The sequence below is a fragment of the Cervus canadensis genome, chromosome 9 (assembly GCF_019320065.1).
Source record: "Cervus canadensis isolate Bull #8, Minnesota chromosome 9, ASM1932006v1, whole genome shotgun sequence".
Classification (NCBI taxonomy): Eukaryota; Metazoa; Chordata; class Mammalia; order Artiodactyla; family Cervidae; genus Cervus; species Cervus canadensis.
The window spans coordinates 944964-961672 of record NC_057394.1 but is presented as its reverse complement, the minus strand read 5'-3'; positions in this window follow the sequence as shown (position 1 = coordinate 961672).

Sequence of the window (16709 nt, the reverse complement as noted above, 5' to 3'; positions counted from 1 at the left end):
GCTTAATAATTAATTCACTCACCTCAGGGTTTGAATGTCTTTCTGTTTGTCCGTCAGCATCACAGACAGAATACCTGGCGAGGGGCTGCAGCTCAGAGGCCAGCCCCCACCCCCACCCCCACATCTCCAGGCCTGAGCGGAGTGTGGGAGGCAGAGGGCTGCGTCCCATCGGTCTGGCCGAGGGCTCTGCGGCTAGATCCTCTAAACTCAAGCCTTGGAGGGGCCTGGGAGGAACTCCAGATGAGCCCTGAGGAGCCCCCAGTGGCATTCTGGTGATGTGGACTCTGACCTTGCTTCAACCTGATGAGTGTTTTGAATCTCGTTAGAAGTAAGTGAGCTCAGCTCTGAGGCCATTTCTGTCTCAAAGCTGGGTCCCCAAGGCTTGTTTACATGGCCCCAGGTGAGCTAAGAACCAGAAATACCGGTCGCATCCCAGCCTCTGCAGGAGAGACAGTATCTCGCACCCACATGGAGCATCAAGCTTCTCATCATGTGCTCTGAGTTCAGGATCAAATGCAGCATGCAGACCCCTGCCTGCTGGGCCTCAGCCCTGAGCCGCTGAGCGGGGCTCTGGGAGGCTCTGGTTCCAGGGGTCTTACCTAACTCAAAGGCATGATCGCCTTATGAATTTAACAGCTAAATGGGTGAAAATAATCTTGCTCCAAGGATTTGCCAACAGGAAGCATCTGGGATTACATGTTTTGCTTTTCTCAATAAGCACGTGAGATGGTGGACTTCCTCATTCCAGAAGGATGAGCATCAGCTCTCAGGGTGGACACCCCCTCCCGCCCCAGGGCCAGCGTCCCCTGGAGGGGAGAGGGGCCAGCACCCAGCCCAGATCCCACGGGGATTCAGGGCTTCCAACAAAGGTTCTGGACCCAGGGGAGCAGACAGCTGGCCTCCAAGCTTACCCCAGACGATTCAGTCCTGTGTGTGGGAAAGGGTAACACATCGGACTCACGGGGTGAGGGGTGATGGTGAATCAGGGCCTCAAAGGAGCAGAGGCCAGGTGTGTGGGCGCTGACCAGGGCCTGGTCAGGCCAGGAGAAGAACGCCAGGCTGTCTGCCCTGGGTCTCGATCTGATTCTCTAAACGTGCAGGTTTCAGGACCTGAGAAGCGTGACTATTTCAGTTCTGCCTTCACTGTGTTGCCCGGGACTTCGGGGTTCAAGCAAGTAGAACCCACAAGAGAGTAAACTCAGGGCCCGGAGGCCCAGGAAAGCACCTTTCACACCTTCATTCATTCATTCACACTGTTGTAGCCATCCATTCCGGGAAACACACTCACTCAGAGGACAATGAGGATAGGGGAGTGCAGTTTATTACACCGGCGGGCCCAAGGCAGAGTCTCCTCTTAGCCAAGGACCCCGACCAGTTTTTGTGAAAACCTTCTATACCCTAAGTGTACGTGCCCAAACCCACCTCCCCAAATTCTCTGAAACTAGTCTGAACAAAGGAAAAAGAAAGTTACAATCAAAGTTCACCTGTGATTCGTATCACTTAAACCCGTGATTCGTATGCCTTAAACCCGTGATTCCTATGCCTTACGCCTAGGTAGTTAACAGTGGACAATTATCAATAGGCCTGTGGTCATACCCCAGTAAGCATAATAGAATGTATGATTCTATTTGGTTACACAGATAATTAGGGAATTCTTTTGGGCGACAGAGAGTCTAGGTACGAGCCCTGGGGCTCTTCCACCCGGGGGCCCGGTTTTCCAGTTGGTGTGTCGTTTCCATAGACACTGGGCACAGAGCTCAGAGTCCACAGTCCGGCCCGAGATGCAGTCCTGCTTTCAAAACCGAGCCTGTTCTATTTCCTCCTTCATTCCTCCAATCGTTGATTCATTCATCACACCCTCACTCGTTCATGCTTCTGTCCACAGACACTTCTCACTGAGGCAGGAGCTGCCTTGTCGTCTGCACCCAGCCAGTCGCGCTCCTTGCAGACAGGCTGGACCCCAGTTTTGGGGCGCGGGCGGGGGTGTCCACTGTTTGTCAGTGGAGAACGGCAGGGCGCTCGCTGTCAGCCTTGCCTGCTCTAAAGTTAGAGGAACGACAGGAAGCCTCGGGAGGCCCACAGTTTACTGCCAGCTGGAGGGGTCCCTGAGGACGCGGGCGCAGCTGGCTCTCTGGCAGGTGCTTCTCTCGGGTCCATCGGGGTCCAGAAGCCCTCGCTCCGCCTGGATGGGGCGTCCTGGCCACTGCGGACCCCCCCCCCCGCTCCTGCCGGCCCTCCCGAGCCCCTCAAGTGCGGTCAGGTAGCCCCCTTCCTGAAGAGGGGACAGAGCTCCCAGCTCTCATCCTGCGCTCATCCTGGGGCCACTCCCCCCCTGCACACCCCTCCCCCATGAACAGGCTCAGTATGGGCCTGATTAAGGAGAAACATTGTTAGAGAAGAGTTGAGGGCCCAGTGGAGCAGACCTCACACAGCATCTCGTGCAGGGTCGGGGGGGCCTCCAGCCCAGGCTCCTCTCTCCCTGCGCTCAGCCCACCCCCACCCCGAAAAGCCTTGTCTGAAGTCCCCACCACCCTGCTCAGCCTTGAACCAGCCACCCAGGACCTTCTCTGGGCCATGCAGAGACTCAAGCCGCCAAGTCGACCAGAAGGTGTTGATTCAAAAGCTCTGAAATTCAAAGAACAGTTGGAGGAAGGACTCTGAGATAATAACAGTAACGATGATCCCTAAAGGCACCTCGGCCGAGAGTGTGGAGCAGATCGGAGCGACCGCTCAGGTGGCCGCACGGACCCCAAAAGCACGGGAAGAGACGCGTCTCCCCTGAAGGAGAGCTGGTGGGTCCACTTCCCATTTCACAGCAGGAAAGTGGGGCCCAGGGGGTGGAGCGCTGAGCGCAGGGCACCTGCCTCCGAGATCTGGTGGGGGGAGGGTGGGACCGCCTCCAGCCCTGTTAGAAACACGTGCTCCATCCATTGTGAGGCTCTGAGACTCCTGGGTCCCGAAGTGTTCTTGAACTTTCCACAGAGATTTGGCCAACCCTGCCAATGTTTAACTCTCAACATGCAGATGATGCCTGGAGCGTTCAGAACAGATGGGTGTTTTGCCGTTTAAAACCTCAAATGACCTCTGATTTTCAGACACCAGCCTTTGAAGTTTGTTATCACGCAGCCTCTTTGATCAAAGCTTCCCACCCTCCTGAGATCTTGGGCCCTGCATGAAGCTCAGGAAAAGCACACCTACTGTGAAGGGAGAGTCAGAAAAGCAACCTTGAGTACAAAGGAGCTGCAAAGCGCCCTGCTGACCTGCTTGTTTTATTCACGAATGGACCTCGTCAACACTTAGACCACAAACTTTGGACCATAAGTAGAATTTCTCAGGAAAGGGCTAACTTCAATTTCCTTTCTTCAACCAGCTCTTTGTGAGTAAAGTATCATGCATTATCCAAGATGCTTGTCAAGTTTGACTTAGAAAATGAGAAAGTAAATGTAGTGACGTAAAAAGCAAAAGAAAAACTCCAAATCATTCAGGTAACAACAAAATATGACAAGCACTTAAAACAAAAAAAAACTGACCAGGAGAATTCTTGAATTCTTGTCAGCTACCAGGTAGAGACAGAAAAATGCCTCGTCACGTGGGTAGAACGTCATTTAATGACGCTGGTTTGCTGCATTCAGAAAGCCCCTGTCCTTGGCCCTGCCTGGCACCTGCTGTCTGTAGGTTTCCTGTAAGAAATATTTGGGGGCCTCCAAGTCTGCAGCGGAAGAAGTCCTCTGCAGATGGGCACGCCGTGCAGGGCAGCGGCCTCCCCGCGTCATCAGGGGAGTGGGCAGGTCCGTCCCAGACCCTCCCCATGGGCAGGGAGCTGGGCCTTGTCCCCCCAACCCGCTCCCCACCTGGAGGGGGAGAGAGAGGAAACCCGGACATGGGGTGGGGTTCTGTAAAGGCTTCTGTAGGTGTCAAACAAAGACTTTTAACTAAATTCCTTTTCATTGTCTTCAGTTGATCTTAATTCAGTCTTTTTATATTGAGACAAATGCAGCTGCAGTTTTTCTAAATAAAGAGGGTCAAACAGAGGTGATATCACATAGTTCAGCCTAACCTGTTGTTTGTGGGGGTCACCTGCATCCAGAACAGCCCGGCCGTCAGTGAGGCTGGTCGGGCAGCACACCTGGACAGGTGTCCCCCAAGGTCTTTATCGCCAAGCAATTGGAGAAATAAATGTGATCCAGCCAATGAATAAAACTGAATTCAGAGATTTAGGACAAAATGGGGAATAGCTGCACATGCTGGCAGAAAGCTGTCTTTTTCCTTAAGTGAGAAAACAAGTCACAGATACTATGGAGACAACAGGGTGCATGCGTGCACATACACACGTGTGTGCACGCGTGTACACACACATATACATGCGGGCATATGCACACACACCTGGGGGTGGGATCCAGGGCTTTGGGAAATGAGTTTTCTACTTTCACCTAATGCCTGTCCATATTATGTTCATTTTTATTTTGCTTTTATTTTATTTTTTTATAGTTCATTTTTAAAAACACAAACGTAGAACAAAAAAGTGGTCAATAGGTATTTCTCAGCCTCTCCCACAAGGCCAACCCCACCTCCCCCAGCCCTATTTGCCCAGATGGGGACTTGGTGGGGGGTCCTCAGGGGGAGGAGGGAGCTGTTTGCAGGCAGAATCTGAGGCTGACCCTGTCCCCATAGAGGCTCTCAGGACAGAGGAGGGCTGGACGGCTGTCCTGGGGGCCTGACCCCCCCGCTGGGGGGCACCTGAAGCCAAGGAGGGACCCAGGCCGCCCTGAGGCGTGTGGAGGGAGGAGGCAGGGGCCGCAGACCCCCGGGAAGGGGAGTCCTGATGGAGGCCTCACCGCAGAGATCAGCAGGCCTGGCTGAGGGTCTCTGCTTAGGGAAAGAGAACTGCCCGCCTTCTCCACCCTTGCAATCAGTCCTATAAGTCCCGTTCTCTGGGCCCGTCAGAAGGGAAGAGGCGCAGCCCGCCTGGGCTCTGGGCAGAAAGGGCCGGCCCTGCTGTCTCCACCATCAGCAGCCCCGGGGCAGGGCTGGGAGCCTTTGCAAAAGTGAGGCCGGAGGCCCAGCCCCCAGGGCAAAGCACTTGCAGGTTCGTTTCCCTGGTGACCAAACTCCAAGACAGGAACAGCAGGATAATTAAGGGAGGAGGCTGGGCCCTGCCAGACCACTCATCTCTGATTCATGAAGTCAGGAGACCTCCCAGACCACACGTGCCCAGAAAGGCTTCCTGGAGACCAAAGGGGGCTCATGTCAAGGGATGTTCTACCCAGATGCCTTTGCGGTAAAACCATCTTGTCTAAGAGATGTGTGCGCACGTGGGAGAATTCTGAGATAGATCAAGTATGGACTGAGAACCAGGCAAATTGAAATGACTGGCCAAAGGAAACCCGGAAGAAATGTCCCATAAAAGTAATTCAAGTCACGACGAGGGCCTGACTCAGTGCCTCTCTCTCCCTGAGTCCGCCCACGTGTCTGTCCACGCATGCTGGACTCTTTTTCCTCTTAACAAACATTTTACTTACTTACCTACTTTCCATCTTTGTGGGATTTCTTTCTGCAAAGCTGAAGGTAGGGCCCTTGTCACTGACCCCAGGTCTGGTGGCTAGGATCTGGTGCTTCCACTGCCGGGACCCGGCCTCAGTCTCTGCCTGGGAACCCAAGCCCCGCTTGAAGCCGCTGCAGGCCGAGGCCTCCGGAGATCAAAATGAGGAGGCTGGCCTGTCTCTTTACGGCTCCACAGTCTCGGGCAGGAGAGCAGCCAGGAGCCGGTCTGTGTTGGCCGGCTTTCTGGAAGATTCCCACCTGGTTTATTCCCAAGGCCTCCCCCTGTCTTGGCCTCAACCCACACCTCGAGATGCTGAGTGTGAGTCCACGGGGGTCGTCTCAGGGGGACCCGGGATCGGTACCCGGCACCTGGCGGATGCACAGAAACGCAGGTGGAGTGGAAGGGGAGCCTCCATCCTGCAGCTCCCAGGGGCAGCTCTCGAAGCGGGGAGGACCTGAAGATCGCCCTGCAGTGAGTCTCCCCGAGGACCCAGCGCCTCTGGGAACTGTCGGGGCCCTCGTGCACCTCAGGCCGCCCCCACCCCCGGACCAGCGAGAGGACAGTGCTGATCCGGATGCAGAGGAGGGCAGCAGCTGGTGTCCCTTCCCAGCCTGGGCCGGCGGGGCCTCTCTCTGGGCCCGCGTCTCCACCAGGCCCGGGGACGGAAGGCGCCGCTCGGCCTCCGCCAGCCCTGCGTCTCAGATGCCAACGAAGGCCCCTTGGCGGCACCTCTCCTTTTACCTGACAGGATAAGCTGTTTTATTGTTTCCTACCTTCCTGCCCTTTAATGATTTTTGCAATCCCGGGGGAAAGTACGCAATTTCCATAAGAGGAAGGGGAGAAAAGAGCTCTAAAGGCCTGAAAATAAACCTCCCTCTGCTAAAGCAGAAGGACAGATCTGAGTCCCCTCCAGGGACTTGCCAGGTCGGTCTGTCTGCCATGGCAAGGGCCCAGGGTTGTGCACTGCACAAGTCAGCTCAAGCCTGAGCTTGAAGGGTTTTAAGCGTGAGCATGAGCCATGGAAGAGTTTTGCTTCCAAGCTTACCAGGATAAAAAGGGTTTTTTCATTAATGTAAAGAAGAATGGAGCCAAAGTGAGTGAAGTGCTTCATAAGTGTGACCACATGCAACTCAATAGCTTTCCAGCTTGAATTGTTGTGAGAAAAAAATGCTAAACTTGGGCAGCCAGTTAGTGAAAACAGGATGGACCTGTCTGCTGCATGTTTATCCCCTTTTCGTTTTCGAAGGGCTAGGTGTGGATCGCTACGACTTAGACCTGGAGCGGCCCCCGGACGCAGGTGGCGAGAGCAGCTGGCAGAGACGCATCAGCCTCCTCTGAGCACAAGACAGAATTCCGTCCTCAGGCCCCAGGTTTAAGCCTATCGCGCGTGTCAGGTGTCAGGCACGGTTTTCTAGTCTCTCTCCTTAGACATCTCTCACAAAAGTCAGCACCCTTACATGGATGTGGAAAAACTCGAGCGTGTAAGTAGTTTTGCCAAAGTCAGTTTAGCCACCCAATGCTCAGTCGCTCGATGCCAAGCTTTCAGAGCTCCAATCCCCTGGCAGCCGCCGTCTGCCCCCCAAGCAGAGAAGACCCCTCCAGGCCCCTTCTCCGGTGCCTGCCCGGGACTGCCCTCAGGCCCACGTGGTGGGCACGGAGGGGACCCAGCGAGACTCGACCAGGCTCCCACCTAGCTGGGTGGGGCCTCGATTCTCCCAGCACCGAGAGAGGCTCTCAGTCTGCCCCGCGGGGTGTCAGATCATTCAGATGAGGAACTGGACCACCAGAGCTCAGTGCAAACGCAAGGCCGGCCTCGCTGCTCTCAAGGTGTGTGACCTTGGAGATACGGGGTAGTATCCCACACTGTTTCGACTCTTGGAAACAAAGTCACAGATTTATTTCATGCCTTTCCCGAAAGCAGGTTTTTCTACACTAGCAGTAGCATGCAGCAGTAAATTACCCCTCTGAAGGACCCAGGAGTCAGTGTCTGGCTGGCATGGGGCTGGCGGGGAGTGGGAATGACATCTTTGTTTCCCTACAAAGCGCGGCCTCGGTGAATCCTGTGTTTGTTGATTCATTAGAGAACAGTGGTCCGCTTTTATTTGTTGGAGCTGAAATGATGCAGAGACTCAGACTTCCCGCTCCTTCAGCTCAGCCCGAGGAGGGACCACAGCTGGGGGCTGGGGGTGGGCTGCTGTTCGGTCGTGACCGGGGGCACGCGATGAGCCGGGACCCTCTGCAGGCTCTGGACAGGCAGAGGGGGCCGCTCCCTGGAGCCGTGGACTCCCCGCCCCCACCAGAGGACACGCTCTTCCCTCTGCCGGCTTAGGTCAAGGTCAGCAAATGCGTCTGCAAGCCTCCTGGCTCAGCTGTGAGGTTGGGGATGGTATCTGTGGAGGACCTACTGTGCGCCAAGCATCCTGCATCTCCTGTCCTGGACTATTTCCTGTAACCGCCGCAGAGCCGCTGGGCGCTGGGGTACCACAGCCTCTGCCTCACAGAGGAGGGGGCCTGGGGACGCGGCCTGGGCACGTTCTCCACCAAAGTCCTGTCTGAGACTGAGACCCCAGGCCCTCATCCTGGGGGAGGGGGAGACTGAGACCCCAGGCCCTCATCCTGGGGGAGGGGGGAGACTGAGACCCCAGGCCCTCATCCTGGGGGACAGGGGGACTGAGACCCCAGGCCCTCATCCTGGGGGGCAGGGGGACTGAGACCCCAGGCCGTCATTCTGGGAGGGGGGCACAGGGAGGGAGGCTCCGTGTTGCTGCTCACGGCAGATGGAGGGGGGTGGGCCTCGAGTTTGTGGGGGCTGCTGCTGACATGGAGCCCCGGGGGCACCATCTCCACGGGCCTTGCACCAAGGGGCTCCCTGAGATGGACCTCCTTCCAGCCCAGGGACTCCAGGGTTCCCACTCTGTGACCCTCAAGCCCCCCCGGGCCTGGACTGACTCCTGCATTTCCTCCTGGCGGTCCTGCCGGCCGGCCCTGGGGGACTGTGTCAGGGGCAGGCAGCACGTGTCCCCAGGCGTCCCACCAGGAGCCTGCGAGGATGGCTCTCACCTGCCCAGGGCTGTCTCAGGGCTCTTTGAGCTCAAGTGCTCCTTGGAGTATGCATTAGTGGGGCTCAAGCCCTGGCGAAGCCCCCTGTTGAGGGATCAGGACTCCGGGCTCCTGGGTGAAGCTTTAATTTCATGTCTTAAATAATTTAGGGCCCTGATGAGCAACTTCAGAGTCACACCTGCAAACGCCAGTGTGTTGAGGTTTGTGTTTTTTAACGTTGGCTTTTGAGAGAATAGCGTTAAAAGGGATCAGCTTTCAGGTTTTCTTTCCCCCTCAATTAGTGGTTTTTCTTCAGGTGGCTTGGCGGAAGGTGCTTAGAGTCAGTTACAGGAAATAAAGTGGAAATTTGATACCTACAGCCAGGAAAGGTGGGGGTGCCTAGTGCAGCCCTCATAACATAACACACATTCTGTGTGTGTGTAGATCCCCCTAGCACAGGGCAGAAACACGGAGACCCCACGTGGGACAAGACTCCCTAGTGGGAGATGTCGGACTTTATGCTGGGACCTAAGAGAGAACGCAATATTCTATTCACCTGATATTTTGTCTAAAAGTGACTGCGCGCACGTGAGAGGGATGGAAGAACATGGTGGAGAGTCGTGCTGAAATCTGTCTCTCTGCTTTTGCCCCCCGCCCCAGCCTGTGCGCCCTGCCCCAGAGACCGCCTCCCAGGCAGGACACGGAGCTGACAATGGACCCGCAGACTTCAGACCCTCAGACCAACACCTGCGTCATCCTGAGACGCAGCGAATTCACACACAGCACGAATACCTCACACAGTCCAGAAAAGGCTCTGTGCCCCCAAATTCCCACTCAAGGAGATATACAGGAGAAACCAAGAGGTTTTTGATAAAAGAATGCAGATCTGAGAACGTGAATTCTCAGGGGTGATCACAGGATGAAACATAAAGCGCTCAAATAAAGTAACCAGAGCCTCATTCACTTTAATGTATTAGTCTTGAGGTTTGGAAAGTGAAAAATGACACTCTTCAGAGAGCAGAGAACAAGGCAAAGCGGTGGGCCAGGTGGCCTTGAGTGTTTAGACAGCGAGCGTGGAGTCCGCTTGTCAAAGCCGCACCTGGACAATTTGGGTTCCTGTGTAGTGGGGGTGTCCACAGGGACACTGAAGGTGCCTCCAGGACATCCGTGAGGAGGCCCCCCAAGACTGCCCCACAGAGTCCGGGACTCACCCGGGAGGGACCACAGGGGGAACAGTCAGATGAACTGATGTGAGCCATCTCTTTTTAAAAGATTAAATCCTGTTGGTTTTCTTACAACTGGTTCCAGGTAATTCAAGAGGCAAGGCCTAAGAGGAGAAGGGGACGACAGAGGGCACGGTGGTTGGATGGCATCACCGACTCATGGACATGAGTGTGAGCAAGCTCCGGGAGACAGTGAAGGACAGGGAGGTCTGGCGCGCTGCAGTCCACGGGGTCACAGAGTTGGACATGACTGAGCGACCGAACGACCACGATAATTCCAGACTTAAACCTGACAAGACCCCGAGTGATAAGGGCTATTAGGGTCCATAACACAGCCCTGACCTTTGAGGCTGCCATTTGGCCTTGAAACGGGCAGAGGAGGGGAAATCTTCAGGGCGCTGAGCTGACACCCACCCAGGCCCGTGTGAGCCAAGGGTGGGACGGCAGCGCTGTTGCTCCAGACCCAGCAGCCGCTTGCTGTGGGCTGCCCGCGGGCTGGGGTGTGCTCACTAGCTCCCCGTGCCCACGCCATGACCGGCAGGGAAGCATGCGCCCCACCAGCCGCGAGGGGTCAGCCTGCCTGCAGGTCTCATCCGGAGCCCCGGGGGACGGAGTGGACCGAGCTCCTGCAAAGGGCGGGCGCTGCATAACCGCCCCTGTGGTCTCTGCTCCGAGCATTTACTGGGTTTCTTTGTGAAAGAGTGTGACTCCACAGAACTTAGCTCACCTGCTCAGAGCAGCGTCCAACATTATCACATCACACCGTGAGAATGTTCTCATTACTTCAAGAACATGGACCTACGAAGATTGCTTACTTTTCTTCCATTATTCCACTTAAGAGGGAGGGATAGTGAGGGACTGTGGGAAGGTCACGGACACCCTGATGTATTTAAAATGGATAACCAGCTCACAGCACCGCACAGCGGACTCTGCCCAGTGCCGTGTACCGGCCCGGATGGCCGGCCCGGATGGCGGGGCTTGTGCACATGGGAGAACGGGTGCGTGTCTGCGTGTGACGGAGGCTCCTCTTGTTCACCTGGAACTCTGACAACACTGTTAATCGGCTATACTCCAGTAGAAAGTGTTTTTGGTGTTAAAAAATAAATAAAATAAAATAAAAGCCGTTTCAAAAACAAACAGGAAAAGATTGCCGGTCGTTTTGCATATGAGTTTAGCTAATATTCTTTGACCTATGGGGTGTGGGTGTGGCTACTTTTCAGGATTTTCTCAACCCATGGGAACACCTTCTCAACAGCACCAAAGTGTACATGCGCCCTTTTGAATTTGATGCTCAATTTCAGGCTTGATCAATACCATCATAATGAAGATTAAAATGTGATTTCAGTTCCTTAGGAAACTAGGGGAACAATTTATCATAACCAGTCAGGTAGTCAATACAAACAAAACTTACTGGAGAAAGGTCATCACTAGCTCATGTAATACACATTTAATTGATTTACTTTTATGATTAAAAAAATGAGTGGACAGTTTGTCAGAGTTAAATATTTATGGTTCCAGTTTTAAAATTCAAGCTCTCCTTTACGGATTCTGAACCTAAGCCGAAACACACTTACTGTTCTCTCAGATGACGTAGAAACGGCCCGTGAGCCGGTAAAATACATGCTGCTTACTGTTTTGCATTTCATGATTTTATCACTCTTTTTAAATTTTAAACTTCATTTGTACCTATACAGGTTTTTGGGGTACTCAAAGATACCTTCCGACTAATTTTACTCACAAGTGAAGCAGGCACTTGACAAAATATTCTCAGAGAAATGCTAATGTGTGTCATTACGATTTTATATTCTTTTCTTTTCCCCATGTTTCCTCTGATTTTTGTTTTACGTATCTTTGTTTCTTTGTTGCTGGGTGTTGACTGGTTTATGATGTATATCTTCTTTGTGAATTGCACCTTTCATCATTAAAAATATTCATCTTTGTTTCATTTTAAAAAATAAATGAAACAGGCAACATAATTACGCCACAGTTCAGCTCTAGGATTTCCACATTAAGGGAGGAGCTTGTGAAATGTCACTGCTGGGGCGCATTGCACAGCCTTTCTGGGTGTGTTCACGCCATTTTACAGGAAGGAAGCTGAGGGCCTCCCAAACCCACAAGGACATTCACAACAAAACCAAGTGACAAGGGCGTTCCGCAGCCCTGAGCGTGAGCAGGTGAGGATGATCCACCACGAGCGAGGAAGCCGGAGGGTGTCCCTGTCTGAGGTTAAGACCCAGGGGAGGGCAGGGGGCCTTGACAACAGGCCAGGGTGGCCGTGAGCCCCACCGAGAGGCACAGCCCAGCTCGGGGCGTCTGCAGCTCCCAGAATCCAGGCGGTGCCCATGACACAGCCCCGTCTGAAGGAGCGTGGACCCGCCCAGAGCAGAGCTGGAGGGCCCCGGGGTGGCAGCAGGGGACACCGAGGCAGAGCCGGGGAGGGGGGTCCTGGGAGAGGAGAGCCGGCGGGGGCCTCAGGAAGCAGGAAGCAGCTTCCCACTGCTTGCACTTTTGTGGAAAGAACAAAAGTAGAAGTGAATAAAAAATGCACTTTTCTGACAAAAAATTGGATAACTTAGCCGAAATGGACAAATTCCTAGAAAAACAGAAACTGCTGGAAATAATTCATGAAGTTATAGAAAGTCTGAATAGACTTTAACCAAAGAGATTTAATTAGTAATTAAACCTTTTCCACAAAAAAAATTCCCAACTCAGATAGCTTCACTGTGAATTCTACCAAACTTGAAGGAAGGATCATGGAGAAGGAAATGGCAACCCACTCCAGTATTCTTGCCTGGAAAATCCCATGGACAAAGGAGTCTGGTGGGCTACAGTCCATGGGGGTCACAAAAAGTCAGACAGGACTGACTGCTTGCATGCATGCGTGCACACACACACACACACACACACACACACACAACTTCTGGGCATTATTAGCCAATCTGACCTCCAGGAGACTAAGAGGCTGAGGTTGAAACTTGCAAGGCAACCCCCCAAGTGAACTCTGAACTTCACTAGCTAGCTCCTCTGTGGAGGCAGAGTGCCGTGAAATAGACATTGTAAGAGAGAACTGTGCTGTTTTTCTTGTCTGAGGTCCTGCTCCAAATCCTCTTTCATGAGAAAGACCCGATTTTGATGAACTTTGTAAACGTGATCGTGTTGAGTTCATTGATGTTAGCGTCCTCTGTTGTGATCAGTAGACTGATTTGAGAATTGTATCATCACTGTGTAATAAGACCACTGTAAACAGACACCACTGTTTGCCATCTTTTCCTCTTGTCATCGTGTGTGTGGGGGTTGGGAGAGAGGGAATCCATTCCAGATTCATGAATAAATGATTTTTAAAATTCTGCCCTGAAAAAAAAAAAAAGAAGGAAGGATCAATACCAGTCCTTCACAGATTCTTCCTAAGGAAGAGAAGAGAGACTCTTCCTAACTCACTCCACGAGGCCAGTGCTAACCTGACACCAAAACCAGTAAGACTGATCACAGAGCAAAAAGAAATGACGGACCAACATCCTCCGTGAATATAAACACAAAAATCCTCAACAAAATGCCCGCAAAGCAAACCTAGCAACGTATAAAAAGACTGTACACCGTGACCCAGTGGTGTTCCCCTCAAGAACACGGAGGTTGTTCCTCATGCAAGAGCCAGTCACGTCACAGGTCGCTTTGGGAGAATAAAAGAAACACCAAACGGTCATCTCAGCTGGGGCTTCCCTCATGGCTCAGCTGGTAAAGAATCCGCCTGCCATGCGGGAGACCTGGTTTCTATCCCTGGGCTGGGAAGATCCCCTGGAGAAGGGAAAGGCCACCCACTGCAGGATTCCGGCCTGGAGAATTGCGTGGACTATATAGTCCACGGGATCGCAAAGAGTCGGACACGACTGAGCGACTTTCACTTCACTTCATTTCGTCTCAGCTGACACAGAAAAAGCAACACTCTTTCACAATTTTAAAAAAAAAAAGAAAAAAACTCACCAAATTCAGAATGTAAGGGAACTTCTTCAATCTGATAAAGGCCACCAACGAAAACCTCAGAGTTAACGTCACCCTCAGTTGTAAGAGTTTGAGAACTTCCCTTCTGAGACCAAGAACAAGACAAGGGTGTCCAATTTCACCAGGTGTATTCAACAGCGTTGTGGAGGTTCTCATAAGGCAATTGGGGCTGGGGTGGGGGTGGAGGGAGAAAAAAGAAATTAAAAGATAAACGTTACCCTTATTGGAGGAAGAAGCAAAATTATCTGTGTTTGAATCTGTGTGGGGATGGGCTGAGTGCAGGTACAAAAGGAAAAAGATTGACTGTGAGTCGATAGTTATTGAAATTGACTGATGGATACATTTTCCTCTAATTTTATGTATATTATAAAATTTTGCATAATAAGGATTTTAAAAAATATTAATTGTTGTAATATTGGAGGAGTTTTTTTTTTAAGCAGTGATAAATATTCCTAGAAATTTCAGATACCTAGATATCTAAAGGGGAAAGAGGACATTTGGAAGGAACAACATTCCCTCATTCTTTCTGAGCTGCCCGAAGTGAGAGTCTAATTATTAGGGTCTAAGGCTAGTGGGTGACATTACACCAGTCAAAATCCACTGCTTTTTATCTGCCCCACGTCTATTTGAGGATGTCTTGTGGACCTGTTTACTGATCTTGTTAAGAGAAAACTCGTTATTAACTACTGACAGCAAACCCCTTTGCAAATATCCTTATTTCTGGGCTTCCCCGGTGGCTCATTGGTAAAGAATTCACCTGTAATTCAGGAGCTGCAAGTTTGATCCCTGGGTCAGGAAAATCCCTTGGAAGAGGGCATGGCAACCCAGTTCAGTATGGTTGCCTGGAGAACCCCACGGACAGAGGAGCCTGGTGGGCTAGGGTCCATGAGGTCACGAAGCGTCGGACTTGACTGAAGTGACTTAGCACTTAGGTTATTTCTGCTTTTCCCCAAGTCATTCTACCTCATGAGTGATTGCCAAACTCCTGCCCTCTCCTTTCCCCTAATTAGCTTGTAATTAGCAGAATTAACCCTTCAGGACCTCAGCTCTCACGGCGCTGTCCTCAGGGGCCCTCTAAGGCTGGACTGACAACAGACAGTAACCCTCACCCTAGCCCCTTCCCCCAGAGCCTTTAACCCAGGGTCTCCCCGTGCATTTGTCTTGGAGATCAGGTGTGTTGGCTAGAGTTCAGTGAATGACCGGTTAAGAAGGACAAAGGAAATTGTATCAGTACAAACCCGGAGGCAGAAGCTCCACGGACTGCTTCCCCTCTGAGCCCACAGATGCGCCGTGAAGTCGCTCAGTCGTGTCTGACCCTCTGTGACCCCACAGGCTGTAGCCCGCCAGGTCCTCTGTCCCCGGGATTCTCCAGGCCAGAACACTGGAGTGGGTAGCCATGCGCTTCTCCAGGGGAACTTCCTGACCCAGGGATCGAACCCAGGTCTCCTGCAGGGCAGGCAGACACCTTACCCACTGAGCCACCAGGGAAGCCCCAAGACGGGAACGGTGCCCATTTCTATCACGAGTATTCAACATCGTAGTAGAGGTTAGAAGTCAAAGGCGCCGTCATACACACTACAGAGACAACGGACCATACATCAAAATGACGTTGATATTTTACACGCAGTTCACTACGGGCACACAGCCCAGGTAAACACGCACAAAGGAGCGGAGGCACCGTGTCCCCCTACAAAGCTGGGGAAGAACGCTGTCCTTTTATGAGTCTGCACCGGGGGTGTCAGGAGAAAGACAAAAGCTGGTCCAGCGGACAGGCACGCGTGCCGCCGAGGAGCTCTGGCTAATGCCCGAGGCTGGTGCACACCACACAGCTGGGAGCAGGGAGGCGGCCTGCACGCGCACAGAGGCAATCTCAGGCTCCACTTTTCTTCTCCTGCCTTAAAATATGAATTCCACTTCACCAGGGGATTGCTGACTTGACCACAGACTCGCTAAGCACAGGTCTGTATCTGTCTCCACCTGAAGCCGCCGCAGGCCCAGGACATCCAGGTACACGTGGGTGCCTATTCTTGCCTGGAAAATCCCATGGACAGAGGAGCTTGGTGGGCTACAGGCCACAGGCTTGCAAAGAGTCGGAAACGACTGAGTGACTGAGCAGGCATGCATGGTCAATCACTTCCTCATGTCATTATAGAAAAATGGAAACTTCACACTTTTCAATAGCTTCTTGGTGTCCTTACAAAGTACATCAGATTTAGACATTTAAATTTATTTCTTTGTTTATGATCCACCTGCTTTTCACCTTTATTCAGTATACTCCTCAGGCCTCTTTTGATTATGCCAGTAAAGTAGAATTCTGTTCAGCCGGAATCATCATCATTCTTTTCTCTCATCACTGTTTGAGTTTTGTGTTTATTTATGCCTCTAACTGGTCTCTGACAAAAAGGAGTTAAGTGAAAGTTGCTCAGTCGTGTCGGACTCTTTGCAACCCCATGGACTACACAGTCCATGGAACTCTCCAGGCCGGAATACTGGAGTGGGGAGCCGTTCCCTTCTCCAGGGGATCTTCCCGACCCAGGGATGGAACCCAGGCCTCCTGCATTGCAGGTGGATTCTTTACCAGCTGAGCCAGCAGGGAAGCCCCAAAAGAAGTTTATTGGGACATTTAACAGATCCTTAAAATAAAAACATCCTCGTTTGTTGTATTTATTTTGTCAGATTGGTCTGAATTTAAGAGTTCTGTTTCCAGTCCTCACTGAAGTTATCACTTTGCTTACACCAGTAAGTTTACCAGAAAAAACAAAAACCTGTACTGTCATTATGTGAGTGAGCACCAGGAGATTAAAAACCTTCATGATTAATGCATGTAGTTCTTAACATACCCAGCCATCTGCGCTTTCTGGGGTCTGACAGTCTGTTAATAATGCATTAGTGTTTGTATTCCCAGTAAG